This window comes from Dama dama, chromosome 30 (genome assembly GCF_033118175.1).
Source record: "Dama dama isolate Ldn47 chromosome 30, ASM3311817v1, whole genome shotgun sequence".
NCBI lineage: Eukaryota > Metazoa > Chordata > Mammalia > Artiodactyla > Cervidae > Dama > Dama dama.
Window position 1 is genome coordinate 35,938,941 of NC_083710.1, and position 14,928 is coordinate 35,953,868.

Here is a 14,928-nt window from a genome sequence, read left to right on the forward strand (position 1 = left end):
GGTAACTCAGCATTTCCATCAGGCTCTGAACCAATCGATCATTTCCATGCCCTGCTGGAGGCAGCTGGTGAACGGTGAGCTAGAGCACAATTTCATTTTTATTTCAGATGGAACGAGCATCTAATTGAACCCTTACACAATGACATTCCAGCCTGGAAATCTACCTGCTGGGTTCACCACCAACTGGGAGTTCTCAGAAGCAGGTGACACTTCCACAATAGTGGTGGCGATTTCATGAAATTTCAGCTTCTGGCTTGATTTCTCCTTCAAATCGCTTGCTCATAAGGCCAGTGACGGAGGAGAGACACTGTCACCTTCTACACCACCTTCAGCTTAGTCACCCCGAGTGATATACACATGCATAACCACTCTTGTCTCAAAATAAAGCAAGGAAGGGAGTCAGAAAAGGAGTGAGGGGGTGTCTGCTTGCCACTGCGCCCCTCCTGGCTCCTTTTTCTTCAGTCTAATGAGCTGTTGTTAATTCTTTTCCTCCCACCCAAGAATGATCACACCCCTGTTCCTTTCATAGTTTCCCATAGCAAACACACCTATTTTCCAGAATAATATTTCTTCATTTTTTTCCCCCTGAAGCAGAAATGCTTCCAGATTGATAAACAAAGTTTTGTGACTTTTATAAGACATCAGTGACTGAAGTTCTTCACTAAATTTGAATGTGACTCTGAGTCATAGTTTTAATTATGCTCGTTTAAACTTTGTGTTTGGGGGTTACTGCTCTAAGAGTTTTTACATCAATTCAAACAAAAGTCACCAGAAAAGGATGTCTATATACGGGAAAAGCTAAGTAAACCAGAGAATGAGCCATACCAAACATCTGAGTACACTGAATAGCTGTTAAAAAGAAGCATTAGCCATGAAAACTGTTAAATTTTTAAAAAATATCAAATTAGGTAACCTGATCTCATTTTTGCAGGAACAAAAGTACGGGTGTGTGTGAAGGTGCTCAAAGTGCCCAGAAAGGAGCCTGGGGCATCGCACGGGAGCGCTTCCAGCGGGGGGCACTGTGCTAGGGAACTGGTGTGGGAGTGGGAGTAAGGAGGAGGTATGTTTCTTTCTTTCGTTCTCTTTTCTTGGCCACATGGCACGAGGAATCTTAGCTCCCTGGCCAGGACAGCACCCACATCCCCTGCATTGGAAGTGCAGAGTCTTAACCCCTGGACCACTAGGGAAGTCCCAAAGTATGCTTCTTTGATTCCCGTTGTGTCACTGGATCTGTTACAGGAAGAGTATCTCACGTCCGTAATATATATGTGTGTACATGTACATACATACATGCATGAGTAGGGATGCACGTGGATAAAAGAGAACAGTAACTTCAAATTTTATTCCGCTGCCACTGCAGGGTCCCTATAGTAGTGTGATCACTCCCAGAGGCTGGAAACTGTTCCTCCTCTTTAGTTGATGGACTTTGGGAGGCTCTATCTTTCCTTCATTGCAACGACTCCCAACCTTGAATGCAGATTAGTATCACTCAGGAGCCGAGGCCACAGCTCAACCAAGGGAGCAAGCTTGGCATCCCTAACAGTGGTACACGTGGCACTGGGCCTCTTGAGGTGATGCCACAGGAGCACTCCATTTCACCTGTGAAGCATTTCCTCCACCTGTGGAGTATTTAACCTGCCCCTAAATGAAGGCTTTGGGGCTTCCCAGGTGGCACTAGTGGTGAAGAACCTGCCTGCCAATGCAGGAGATGTAAGAGATGCCAGTTTGATCCCTGGGTCGGGAAGATCCCCTGAAGGAGGGCATGGCAACCCTCTCCAGGATTCTTGCCTGGAGAATCCCATGGACAGAGGAGCCTGGAGGGCCATGGTCCCTGGGCTCTCAGAGAGTCGGACATAACTTAGCGACTAAGCACAATTAAGCCTTTAGTACAACCTTCAATGCACAGAAAATTCGATAGCTAGGACATCAAGATAATAACATGACAAGGATGTAATTAGACACGTGGGACATTCTACAAGACAAACTGGTCTTGCCTCTTCAGGAAATCAATACGATAGTGGAAAGCAGATCAATGGTTGCCTGGGCCCAGGAGCAGAGAGGGAGAATGACTACAGAGGGGCACAGAGGAGCTTTTTAGGATGATAGAAATTTGTATCTTGACTGGCGTGACAATTATTAACTGATGCTTGCATCTGTCAAAGGTATGAACAGTACATGTGAAATGACTGCAATTTACAAAATCTAAATTATACCCCAATACAGTTGATTTTAAAAACAAAAACAAAATATCAGTGTCACACAAAGAACTGAGACAACAGGTCCATATTTAAATAGACTAAAGAGCCTTTATAACCAGATGTGATGAGAGAAACTTGGTAAATGTGGGCTTGAAAAAAAATGAGCAACCAAAAAAGGTGCTTTGGGAATAACTACATGGACTGGATATTAGATCATATTGAAGACTTCTGAAAATTTCATATGGTTGTGTAAGACAATATTCTTATTATTAGAAGATGATTACTGAAATATTTAGGAGAGGGGACTTCCCTGGTGGTCCAGTGATTAAAACTCTGCACTCTGCGATCCTTGATCAGGGAACTCGATCCCATTCATCCCAACTAAAGATTCGGCATGCCCCAACAAAGAGTAAAGATCCCGTGTGTTACAACTAAGACCCAGCACAGTCAAATAAATAAATAGAAATAGATAGAAGTAAATATTTTTTAAAAGATCATATGACCCACCTACTGGAAACTCTTCAATTGACCCCCACTGCACTAAAAATAAAATGCAAATATCCTCCCAGGTCCTTCCTGATCTATTTCTTGCACCACTCTTTCAGCACTTCCCTGGCCTTTCTGCTCCTCAAACATGTTAAACTTCTTCCTCCCTGAGGACCCTTGGAATGTTCTTCCTAAAGGTCTGTACATGACCTCTCATCCTTGTCTCACATCACTTTCTCACTAGCCCCTCCACCACCCAACCACCCCACTCCCCTCTAGAGGCCTTCAGCCTGGGTTATTTCCACCTCAATGCAACCTCTGCTATACCCACTTTCTGTTTTGCCTGAATATCCTTTTCACTTTCAACCTTTCTTCTTTGAGAATAGCACAGAGCCAGATTTTGTTAATTTTTCTTAAGTATTAAGTTGTTACTCTGCTCATTAGTATATAATTCAATATATGGTTTAACTGTCCGAGTTTATCATGATGGCTTGTTACGGAGACTTGTCTCTACCAGATAATTCTTGGTTTTCTATTTATCATTTTTCATACTTCTTTTTGCTCATTTCCTACCTGTGATATTTTTTTATTCTCTTAGTTTCTTCTTTTAGTTTGAAAAGTATATATTTTTTAATTTATTTTTTATTTGATTTTATTTTTGGTTGCCCTGGGTCTTCATTGCTGCACACGGGCTTTCTCAAGCTGCAGTGAGTGGGGGCTACTCTTCATTGTGGTGCATGGGCTTCTCACTGCCTTGGCTTCTCTTGCTGTGGGGTGCAGGCTCTGGGCATATGGGCACAGTAGGTGTAGCACCTGGCCTTAGCTGCTCTATGGCATGTGGAATCTTCCTGGCCCAGGGATCAAACCCGTGTCCCCTGCTTTGGCAGGTGGATTCTTAACCACTGAACCACCAAGGAAGTCCTACATTGTGTTTCTATTTTTAAGTATATTTTTAACCATGTGTACTTAACAAAAGACGGAAGTTAGTGTGCTACTCTTCCCAGAGAACAAAATGAGGCTCTCAGAATCCTTTCATGCTATACATCAACAGTCATGCTAAAGTATTAAGTCTAACTTGTCATGAAAGTGCCCTGAATCGACTTTTTTTGTGTTTTACAACCAGTGAAACACATCACTGGCTGTAAAATGTGACATTCATGTTCTCAAAGCGTTCTGGCATCTCTCAAGAGTCTTCTCCAATACCACAGTTCAAAAGCATCAATTCTTCAGCACTCACCTTTCTTTATGGTCCTACTCTCACATCCATACATGACTACTGGAAAAACAATAGCTTTGACTAGATGGACCTTTGTTGGCAAAGTAATGTCTCTGGTTTTTAATATGATGTCCAAAAGAATTGATGCTTTTGAACTGTGGTGTTGGAGAAGACATTTGAGAGTCCCTTGGACTGCAAGGAGATCCAACCAGTCCATCCTAAAGGAGATCAGTCCTGGGTGTTCATTGGAAGGACTGATGCTGAAGCTGAAACTCCAATACTTTGGCCACCTCATGCCAAGAGTTGACTCATTGGAAAAGACCCTGGTGCTGGGAGGGATTGGGGGCAGGAGGAGAAGGGGACGACAGAGGATGAGATGGCTGGATGGCATCACTGACTCGATGGACATGAGTTTGAGTAAACACCAGGAGTTTGTGATGGACAGGGAGGCCTGGCGTGCTGCGATTCATGGGGTCGCAAAGAGTCGGACACGACTGAGTGACTGAACTGAACTGAACTGAACTAGAATGTATATTATGGGAGTGGGTCTGGTAGGATCTTTCTATGTTAAGTTCTAATCCCGTTATCCTAAAATGTAAATTGTGGGAGTGGGTTTGGTAAAATTTTTACAATCTTGAGACATTCTTTTGATTTATTGTAATAACTAATTTTAAAAGTATATAATTCCCTTGCTAAAGACTAGCTAGTGGGGCACTCCCTGTCCCCCTTCTGATGTCTATGACAGAAACTTTCTTTGTCCCTTTTTCACTTTAATAAAACTCTGCTACACACACACACACAAAAATATATGATGTCCAGGTTGGTCATAATTTTTCTTCCAAGCAGCAAGCGTCTTTTAATTTCATGGTTGCAGTCACCATCTGCAGTGATTTTTGGAGCCCCTAAAAATAAAGTCATTCACTGAGTCCCTAAAAATAATGTCACTCACAATGGAAATAAAGTTTCCATTATTTCCCCATCTATTTGCCAAGAAGTGATGGGACCAAATGCCATGATCTTAATTTTCTGAATGTTGAGCTTTAAACCACCTTTCTCACTCTCCTCTTTCACTTCCATCAAGAGGCTCTTTAGTTCTTCTTTGCTTTCTGCCATAAGGGTGGTGTCATTTGAGTAACTGAGGTTATTGATATTCCCCCCAGCTATCTTGACTCCTGCTTGTGCTTCATCCAGACTGGCATTTCACATGATGTACTCTGCATATAAGTTAAATAAGCAGGGTGACAATATACAGCCTTGATGTACTCCTTTCCCAATTTGGAACCAGTCTGTTGTTCCATTTACGGTTCTAACTGTTGCTTCCTGATCTGCATATAGATTTCTCAGGAGGCAGGTCAGGTGGTCTGATATTCCCATCTCTTTAAGAATTTTCCACAGCTTGCTGTGATCCACACAGTCAAAGGATTTGGCATAGTCAATAAAGCAAAAGTAGATGTTTTCTGGAATTCTCTTTCTTTTTCTATGATCCAACGGATGTTGGCAATTTGACTTCTGGTTCCTCTGCCTTTTCTAAATCCAGCTTGAACACCTGGAAGTTCATGGTTCACACACTGTTGAAGCCTGGCTTGGAGAATTTTGAGCATTACTTTACTAGTGTGTGAGATGAGTGCAATTGTGCGGTAGTTTGAGCATTCTTTCAGATTGCCTTTCTTAGGGATTGGAATGAAAACTGACCTTTTCCAGTCCTGTGGCCACTGCTGAGTTTTCCAAATTTGCTGACATATTGAGTGCAGCACTTTCACAGCATCATCTTTCAGGATTTGAAATAGCTCAACTGGAACTCCATCACCTCCACTAGCTATGTTCCTAGTGATGCTTTCTAAGGCCCACTTGACTTCACATTCCAGGATGTCTGGCTCTAGGTGAGTGATCACACCATCGTGATTATCTGGGTCATGAAGATCTTTTTTGTACAGTTCTTCTGTGTATTCTTGCCACCTCTTCTTAATATCTTCTGCTTCTGTTGGGTTCATACCATTTCTGTCCTTTATTGAGCCCATCTTTGCCTGAATGAGCAAAGTAATGTCTCTACTTTTTAATATGCTGTCTAGATTGGTCAGGGATCAAACCCATGCTCCCTACATTGGGAGTGTCGAGTTTTTTAACCACTGGACCATCAGGGAAGTCCCATAAACTTACTTCAATGAGCAAACTTATGGATTTTGCTTAGTATATTACTCAACCCGGTGAAAATCATAAAATTGGCTTCATTTTGTAATTTTTTAAGAATAATTTTATTTATTTATTTTCAGCTGTGCTGAGTCGTCGTTGCTGCATGTGGGTTTTCTCTGGTTGCAACCAGTGGGGACTTTATTTCTCTGTGGTACATAGGCTTCTCACTGCAGTGGTTTCTCTTGTTGCAGAGCATGGGCTCCAGAGCGCGAGCTCAGTAGTTGCAGCACAAGTGCTTAGTTGCTCCACAGTATGTGGGATCTTCCAGGCCCAGGGATCAAACCCATGTCCCCTGTGTTGACAGGCAGACTCCTGTCCTCTGCACCACCAGGGAAGTCCAAAATTGGTTTCATTTTAATATCACACTCTTGTTTGTTTGTTGACCTTATTTTCTAAAGCTATTAGGTGACTTTCATTTCTCTGAGTTTTCAGTTATTATCCATCTGTATGCCTTTACAGAAGCAATGATACTTTCTGCCTAAAGTATCCTTGCTACTTGTTCTCTGGTCAAAGAGTGCCTCCTTCATCAAATTCAGCTTTCTCTTCGAAGCTTCCTTTCTTCCTTTTCAGAACTTACACAGGACCGGGAAATAAACTCTTGGAGGGCACAACAGAACCTTGTGCGCCAGAACCTGGGGGAAAGGAGCAGTGACCCCACAGGAGACTGTCCCGGACTTGCCTGTGGGTGTCCCAGAGTCTCCAGTGGAGGCGTGGGATGGTGGTGGCCTATGGCAGGGCTGGGGGCACTGAGTGTAACAGTACCTGCATGGGATCTTTTGAGGGAGGTCACCATTATCTTCATTACCTCCACCACAGTTTGGCCCCAGCACAATGAAATGTGGGAAATTCTGAAAGAGATGGGAATACCAGACCACCTGACCTGCCTCTTGAGAAACCTGTATGCAGGTCAGGAAGCAACAGTTAGAACTGGACATGGAACAACAGACTGGTTCCAAATAGGAAAAGGAGTACGTCAAGGCTGTATATTGTCACCCTGCTTATTTAACTTATATGCAGAGTACATCATGAGAAACGCTGGGCGGGAAGAAGCACAAGCTGGAATCAAGATTGCCAGGAGGAATATCAATAACCTCAGATATGCAGATGACACCACCCTTATGGCAGAAAGGGAAGAGGAACTAAAAAGCCTCTTGATGAAAGTGAAAGAGGAGAGTGAAAAAGTTGGCTTAAAGCTTAACATTCAGAAAACTAAGATCATGGCATCTGGTCCCATCACCTCATGGGAAATAGATGGGGAGACAGTGGAAACAGTGTCAGACTTTATTTTGGGGGGCTCCAAAATCACTGCAGATGGTGACTGCAGCCATGAAATTAAAAAGACTCTTACTCCTTGGAAGGAAAGTTATGATCAACCTAGATAGCATATTAAAAAGCAGAGACATTGCTTTGCTAACAACGGTCTGTCTGGTCAAGGCTATGGTTTTTCCAGTGGTCATGTATGGATGTGAGAGTTGGACTGTGAAGAAAGCAGAGTGCCGAAAAATTGATGCTTTTGAACTATGGTGTTGGAAAAGACTCTTGAGAGTCCCTTGGACTGCAAGAAGATCCAACCAGTCCATCCTAAAGAAGATCAGTCCTGGGTGTTCATTGGAAGGACTGATGCTGAAGCTGAAACTCCAATACTTTGGCCACCTCATGCGAAGCATTGACTCAGTGGAAAAGACCCTGGTGCTGGGAGGGATTGGGGGCAGGAGGAGAAGGGGACGACAGAGGATGAGATGGCTGGATGGCATCACCGACTCGATGGTCATGGGTTTGGGTAGACTCCGGGAATTTGTGATGGACAGGGAGGCCTGGCGTGCTGCAATTTATGGGGTCGCAAAGTCGGACACAATTGAGCGACTGAACTGAACTGAACTGAAATATCTGGAAGGGAACACAACTCCACCCATCAACAGAAAATTGGATTAAAGATTTACTGAGCACGGCCCCGCCCATCAGAAAAAGACCCAGTCTCCCCTTCAGTCAGTCTATCCTATCAGGAAGCTTCCATAAGCCTCTTATCTTTCTCCATCAGAAGGCAGACAGAATGAAAACCACAATCACAGAAAACTAACCAATCTGATCACATGGACTACAGCCTTGTCTAACTCAAGGAAACTATGAGCCATGCCGTGTAGGGCCACCCAAGACAGACAGGTCATGGTGGAGAGTTTTGACAAAATGTGGTCCACTGGAGAAGGGAATGGCAAACCACTTTGTATTCTTGCCTTGAGAACTCCATGAACAGTATGAAAAGGCAAAAAGATAGGATAATGAAAGATGAACTCCCCAGGTCAGTAGGTGCCCAATATGCTACTGGAGAACAGTGGAGAAATATCCCCAGAAAGAACGAAGAGACGGAGCCAAAAGCTGCTTTTATTGCACCTTAGATCTTGGGAATAACCTGTGGGTAAGGAATTATTTTCCCTCAGCAGTCTGGAGATGTCATTATGTAGCTGCTGGCATCTGCTAAGCCCACTGTCAGTCAAAGTATCCTTGTTGTTAGGTACCTGTCTTTCTGGTGATGCTAGGCTGCTGATATTCTGTGGTTCTCCCTGCTACATCGGTGTGAGGACATATTTGTATCTATTCTGCATAAGACTGAGGGTGTCCCTTCAATCTAAATGCTCATCTTTTGTTTTCCCTTTTATTGCTGTGACCATATCCTACATTCAAAAGAGTGCATGGACTGTACAGATACAAAAGTAGTAAAATAAACACCTGGAGCCACCAACCAACTTAGGAGCCAGAGCTTCATCAGCATGTCAGAAGTCCCTGTGTGCTCTCCCTGACCACACGCCTCTGCATCCTCCAAGAGGTATTTGTACACCTGACTTTTACATCAACAATTCCCTCGTTTTTCTTGAAGGATATACCACAATCGTATGAGTTTCTACACAACATATTGTTTAATTTTGCCTATTAGTCTGGGAGTTCCCTGGTGATTCAGTGGCTCAGACTGTGGTCCCAACACCAGGGGGTCTGGGTTCGACCCCTGGTCAGGGAGCTAGAACCCCCAAGCCACAGCTAAGAGTTTGAATGCCAAACCAAAGATCAAAGTTCCTGCATGCCACAACTCAGCCAAATAAATAAATAAAACTAAAATTTTTTTAAATTTTGACTATTATTCTACTCTATATTACCATAATCATATATTCTCCATGCTTCTGTGACTCTTTTCATTCAGCATAATGCTTTTGAGATTCATTCTTGTTAATACATGCAGCTGTAGTTCACTTAAACTACTGCATGGTATTCCATTATATAAATATACCAAGAACTAAATATTTATGGCATGAATAGGTATATGAATAAATAAATTTACCATTACACACAGCCCCATTCTGATGACTAAATTTTGCTCTCAACATCAATTTTTGAAGGAGGCAAAGATTTCTTAAACAAGACACAAAAACTTTGATAATAAAAGAAAAAAATGACTTCAGTTGGAAAATATTAAAATGAAGACTCCTGTTCATCAAAGGGACATTATTAGCAGATTAAAAATAGAACCTACACATTGGAAGAAGCATTTGCAATACATGCTCAAGAAAGGACTCACATTGTGAACAGGAAAAAGAAAAACCCTTCAAATCGATAAGGAAAAGAATATTTTGTAGAAATAATGAACAAAAGACTTGAACAGAAACTCAACAAAAGAGGATATCCAATAAATATCTTAAAAGTTCTCGACTTCATTAGTCACCAGGGAAATGCAAACTATAATTTTAATGTGATACCATTATACAGCTACCAAAACAGCTAAAGGGAAAAACACTAAATACTGCAAGGATACAGAGCAACTTAAACTCCCACCTACTTCTGGTTGGTATGTGAATTTGCAAAACCTGTTTTGGAAAACTGAACACAAACTGAATGGAAGCTTAACATATGCTTTCTCCACAATTCAGCAATTCCACTGCTAGGTAGAGATAGGTAGAGACCCACCAAAAATGTATATAATGATTACATTCAACACAATCTCAATCAAAGCACCAGAAGGCTATTTTGTAGATATCAACAAACCAATTCTAAAGTTTATATGGAGAGGCAAAAGGCTTAGAAGGGCCAACGTGAGGTTCAAGGAGAACAACAGAATCGGAGGACTGACACCACCTAGCTCTAAGGCTTATTATAAAACTGCAGTAATCAAAGAGTGTGCGCTTGGAGAAAAGAGAGACAAATAGATCGATAGAACAAAATGGAGAGCCCATAAAGAGACCCACACAGATACAGTCACCTGACCTTTGGAAAGGGAGCAAAGGCAATTCAATGGAGAAAAGATAGTCTTTTCAACAAACGGTGGTGATCAGCAGGACATCCACACGCAACACAAACAAACAAAGAATCTAAACCCAGACCCTATACCCTTCACAAAAACTGCCTCAGAGTGGATCATACACCTAAATGTAAAATGCAAAACTATAAAACTCCTGAAAGATAGAATAGGAGAAAATCTAGATGACCTTGGGTTTGGCAATGACTTATAGAGTCAACACGAAAGGCATAATCCATGGAGGAAAGAAGGCTGAGTTGAACTTCATTAAATTTTTAAAAATAATTTAAACTTTTTGTTTCCTATTAGGGTTCAGTCAGTTAACATTACCGTGATAGTTTCAGGGGAACAGTGAAGGGACTCAGCCATACATATCCATGTATCCATTCTCCCCTCAAATCCCCTCCCATCAGGCTGCCACATAACATTGATCGAGTGCCCTGTGCTATATAGCAGGTCTTTGGTGGTTATCCATTTTAAATATAGCAGTGTGTACATGTTGGTCCCAAACTCCCCAACTATCTCTTTCCCCTATCCTTCTCTCCTGGCAAATAGAGAACTTCATTAAAATTTTAAACTTCTGCTGTGTGAAAGACACTGTCATGAGAATGAGAAGATAAGCCATAAACTTGGAGGGGAAAATTGCAAAACACATATCTGATAAAGAACTGTTATCTACAGTATGCAAAGAACTCTTCAAACTAAATCAGAAAACAAAAATGAATTTCAGTTGTGCAAAAGGGAATTCTCTGGCAGTCCAATTCTTAGTCAGTGCTGTCACTGCTGGGAGTTTGGGTTCCATTCTGATTGAGAAATTGTCCCACAAGCCATTCAGTGTAGCCAGGAAAAAAAAAAATTGAGTGAAAGATCTGAAAGGACACCTCATCAAAGAAGACATATTAATACAAAAGGCAAATAAATATATGAAAATATGATCAACATCATAGTCATTAGGGACTTGCAAATTAAAACAATAAGATACCACTGCACACCTTTAGAATGCCTAAAACCCCAGCTACTGATCAGCCCAAACGCTGGTAAGGATGTGAAGCAACAGGAACTGTCACTCACTGCTTATGACAATGCAAATGGCACAGCCAGGGACTTTCCTGGTGGCCCAGTGGTTAAGAATCTGCCTTCCAATGAGGGGGGTACAGGTTGGATCCCAGGCCCGGAACTAATAGGCCATGTGCCATGTGGTGTGGCAAAACAAAACAAAACAGACCAAAAAACCTTTCAAGTCCATGAGCCTGTAAAATTCATTTGTTTAAATCATCTACAAAGATTTATCCTTCTCCCAAGACTGACTTGGAAAATTGCCTTAAATTAGTGTTATTCTCACTGTTTCTGTTGTCGTTTTAGTCACTTCAGTCGTGTCTGACTCTTCTGTGACCCCATGGACTGTAGCCTGCCAGACTCTTTTGTCCATGGGATTTCCCAGGCAAGCATGCTGATTGCTTTTTTGTATTATAAAGTCATTTTATCTCAGTTATAATTTTATTTTCATTTTAATGCTATGACTTTGTTGCAATGATCTGAAAAAGCTAATTTCAAAGAAGGATTACTTTCTCATTTTTATAATCATGTTCTTATATCCTGTAGAAAAATATTGTCTCAAATGTGAAGAAGTCTTTTCTGATTCAAAAATTTAAGAAAGTCTTTTTTCTATAAAATGTTACATGCTTGAGCCAAAATCTTTCAGGACCCACTTTATTCTCTGTGAGTAGAAAACCAAGAGAAGTTGCATTTTCTATCTTGATCTTGTATCTACACAATTTGCAACTGATTAAAATTAATAAGCACTCGTGTGTGTGTGTGTGTGTGTGTGTGTGTGTGTGTATGTGTGTGTGTTAGTCACTCAGTCATGCCCAACTCTTAGGAACCCAATGGACTGTAGCCCACCAGGCTCCTCTGTCCATGGGATTCTCTAGGGAATAGCATATACTTTGGGGAGCTTTCTGCCAGAATTAGTAAATTGCATTCTGTTATCCTCATATAAGGGGCTTCCCTGGTGACTCAGACAGAAAAGAATCTGCCTGCAATGCAGGAGACATGGTTCAATCCCTGGGTTGGGAAGATCCCTTAGAAGAAGGGCATGGCAATCCACTCCAGTATTCTTATCTGGAGAATCCCCATGGACAGAGGAGCCTGGTGGGCTACAGTCCATGGGGTCACAAAGAGTCAGAAATGACTGAATGACTAGGCACACATATCCTCATTTAAACCTTCAAAAAGACTCCATAGAAACCAGCTTTTTGTGAGTGATAAATGGGAAAATGCAGAATTTCCTGCCCAGTCCATGTTTAAGATGAACAATGAATGATAAAAAATGATAATGTGGAGTGATAAAAAGGGAAATCATTTTGCTGAGGAATGATTTTGGGTGGAGCGGCAGATCTGACAGCTAGGACAATTGCTATGTGATTTTGCAATTCAGTTCTCATTCGTTTCTAAATTTCTTTTCCTCTGTCTATCTCTCTCTGCAGGATGTTTAAAAGTGTTTCAATAGCAAGAAAGAGTCTTTTAAATAATTCACACAGAATGACACTTGTGCCTCTTTGCACTTCATCCCACTATCATCTGTGTCTGTCTTTGTTATCTCTGGAAAGACAAACACCATTCAGGAACTAAGCCCAGGTTTGGAGAGCTCCAAGGATAAGCGTCAACAAGCCTGAAGTTACCAGAGAAAGAAAACACAGAGACGAGGCCTCACACTGGCCAAGAGTATATAGATTCGAGGCTTAAATCTGCTGCTCACTTCCCTGGCATTTCCCCAAGCTGTCCTTTGAATAACTGCTAAATAAGTCCAGATAATTGTCAGGTAACATGTTACCCCATACCTGATGGCCACTGTTGGCTAACTTTATATTTAAGCAGACATATGGTAGCTCGGCTGGTAAAGAATCCGCCTACAGTGCAGGAGACCCTGGGTTAGGAAGATCCCTGGGGAAGAGTTGGCTACCCACTCCAGTATTCATGGGCTTCTCTGGTGGCTCAGATGTTAAAGAATCCAACTGCAATGCGGGAGACCTGGGCTCGAACCCTGGGTTGGGAAGATCCCTTGGAGGAGGGAATGGCAACCCACTTCAGCATTCTTACCTGGAGAATCTCCACGGACAGAGAAGCCTGGCGGGCTACAGTCCTTGGGGTCCCAAAGAGTCGGACACGACTGAGCAACTAAGCCCAGTGCAACACATAGTGGTTTTTAAAACAAAGTGTTTTCTTCACACAAAAAGAAAAAGAGATATTGGACCTTAATTATCTGGGCTCTGGCAGTCCCCAAGGTCTAGGAAGCAGAGAGGGGTGAGGCAGAGAAAACACCCTCAACCCTCGAGTCCAACACGTGGCTGGAGTTTCAGAGATTCCCCCATCCCTGGCTCCAACACCGACAGCAGTCAGAGGGGAGTTAGGTTTCACCACCTAATAGGCTGACAGATCGCGCACATCATGGGTCTGTCTGCTCAGACCCAGTGTCTCCTTGGATGACTCCCTGCTCTCTTCCCCTGTCACAGCCTCGCCCACTGCTCTGCCCTCTGGTGCTGTGCCGTCATTTAGAGCAATTAACAGGGCATCTGACGCACTGGGAAGATCACGGGGAGTGTTGTCAGGCAGAAGCTCCGTCAGCTGCCAGCAGCTCTGCTCTGCTGGGAGGGTGGTGATCCATGAGGGAGGGCACCCAGCCTGGGTAAAGGAACTGGGAGTTGGTGTGTTTGCTCCGCTTCCCACCGCACAGAAAACAGGGGCCGTGCCCTGCTGCCCCAGCCCCCGCCTGGCACAGAGGCAGGCCTTCCCTTCCCCAGAGGAGGAGGCCCAGGGCGCTGCCACTGCACGCATGTCACTACCCCAGTCATCCTTCACTCCATCCTGCTTCTCCCTCCAATACGAGGGTAGAAAAGTGGTGTCAGCCTGCACCCCTGGGAGCCTTTGTTGGAAGGGGCCAGGGGGTGGAAAGTGTTCCTTCTAGCGCCTGTCCAGTCTAGCAGTCCCCACACTCCTATCAGTCACAGATTCCTTCTGAAATTCCTCCAGGCTGGAGCAAGACCCAGCAGTGTCCCCTAAGCAGGGTCACTGAGAAACTACAGAACTTCTTCAAAAGGCCAAACCCTAAGCTCCCAAGAAGGGTTGTGCCTCCCTGGTACCTTCCTGGTCCAGTGATAAAGACTTTATGCTTCCACTGCAGGGCGCATGAGTTCGATTACCAGTCAGGAAACTAAGATCCTACAAGCTGCATGGTGCAGCAAAAATAAAATAAAATTAAATTAAATGAGGTAGAGAGACCTAGCGGCTAGCCAACTGTTGTGCAGTCGCTCAGTCATGTCTGACTCTTTGTGATGCTGTGGACTGCAGCCCGCCAGCCTTCCCTGTCCTTCACCAACTCTTGGAGTTTCCTCAAACTCATGGCCATTGAGTTGGTGATGCCATCCAACTGTCTCATCCTTGGCCGCCCGCTTCCCCTCCTGCCTTCAATCGTTCCCAGCATCAGGGTCTTTTCCAATGAGTTGGCTCTTCGCATCAGGTGGCCAAAGTATTGGATCTTCAGCCTCAGCATCAGTCCTTCC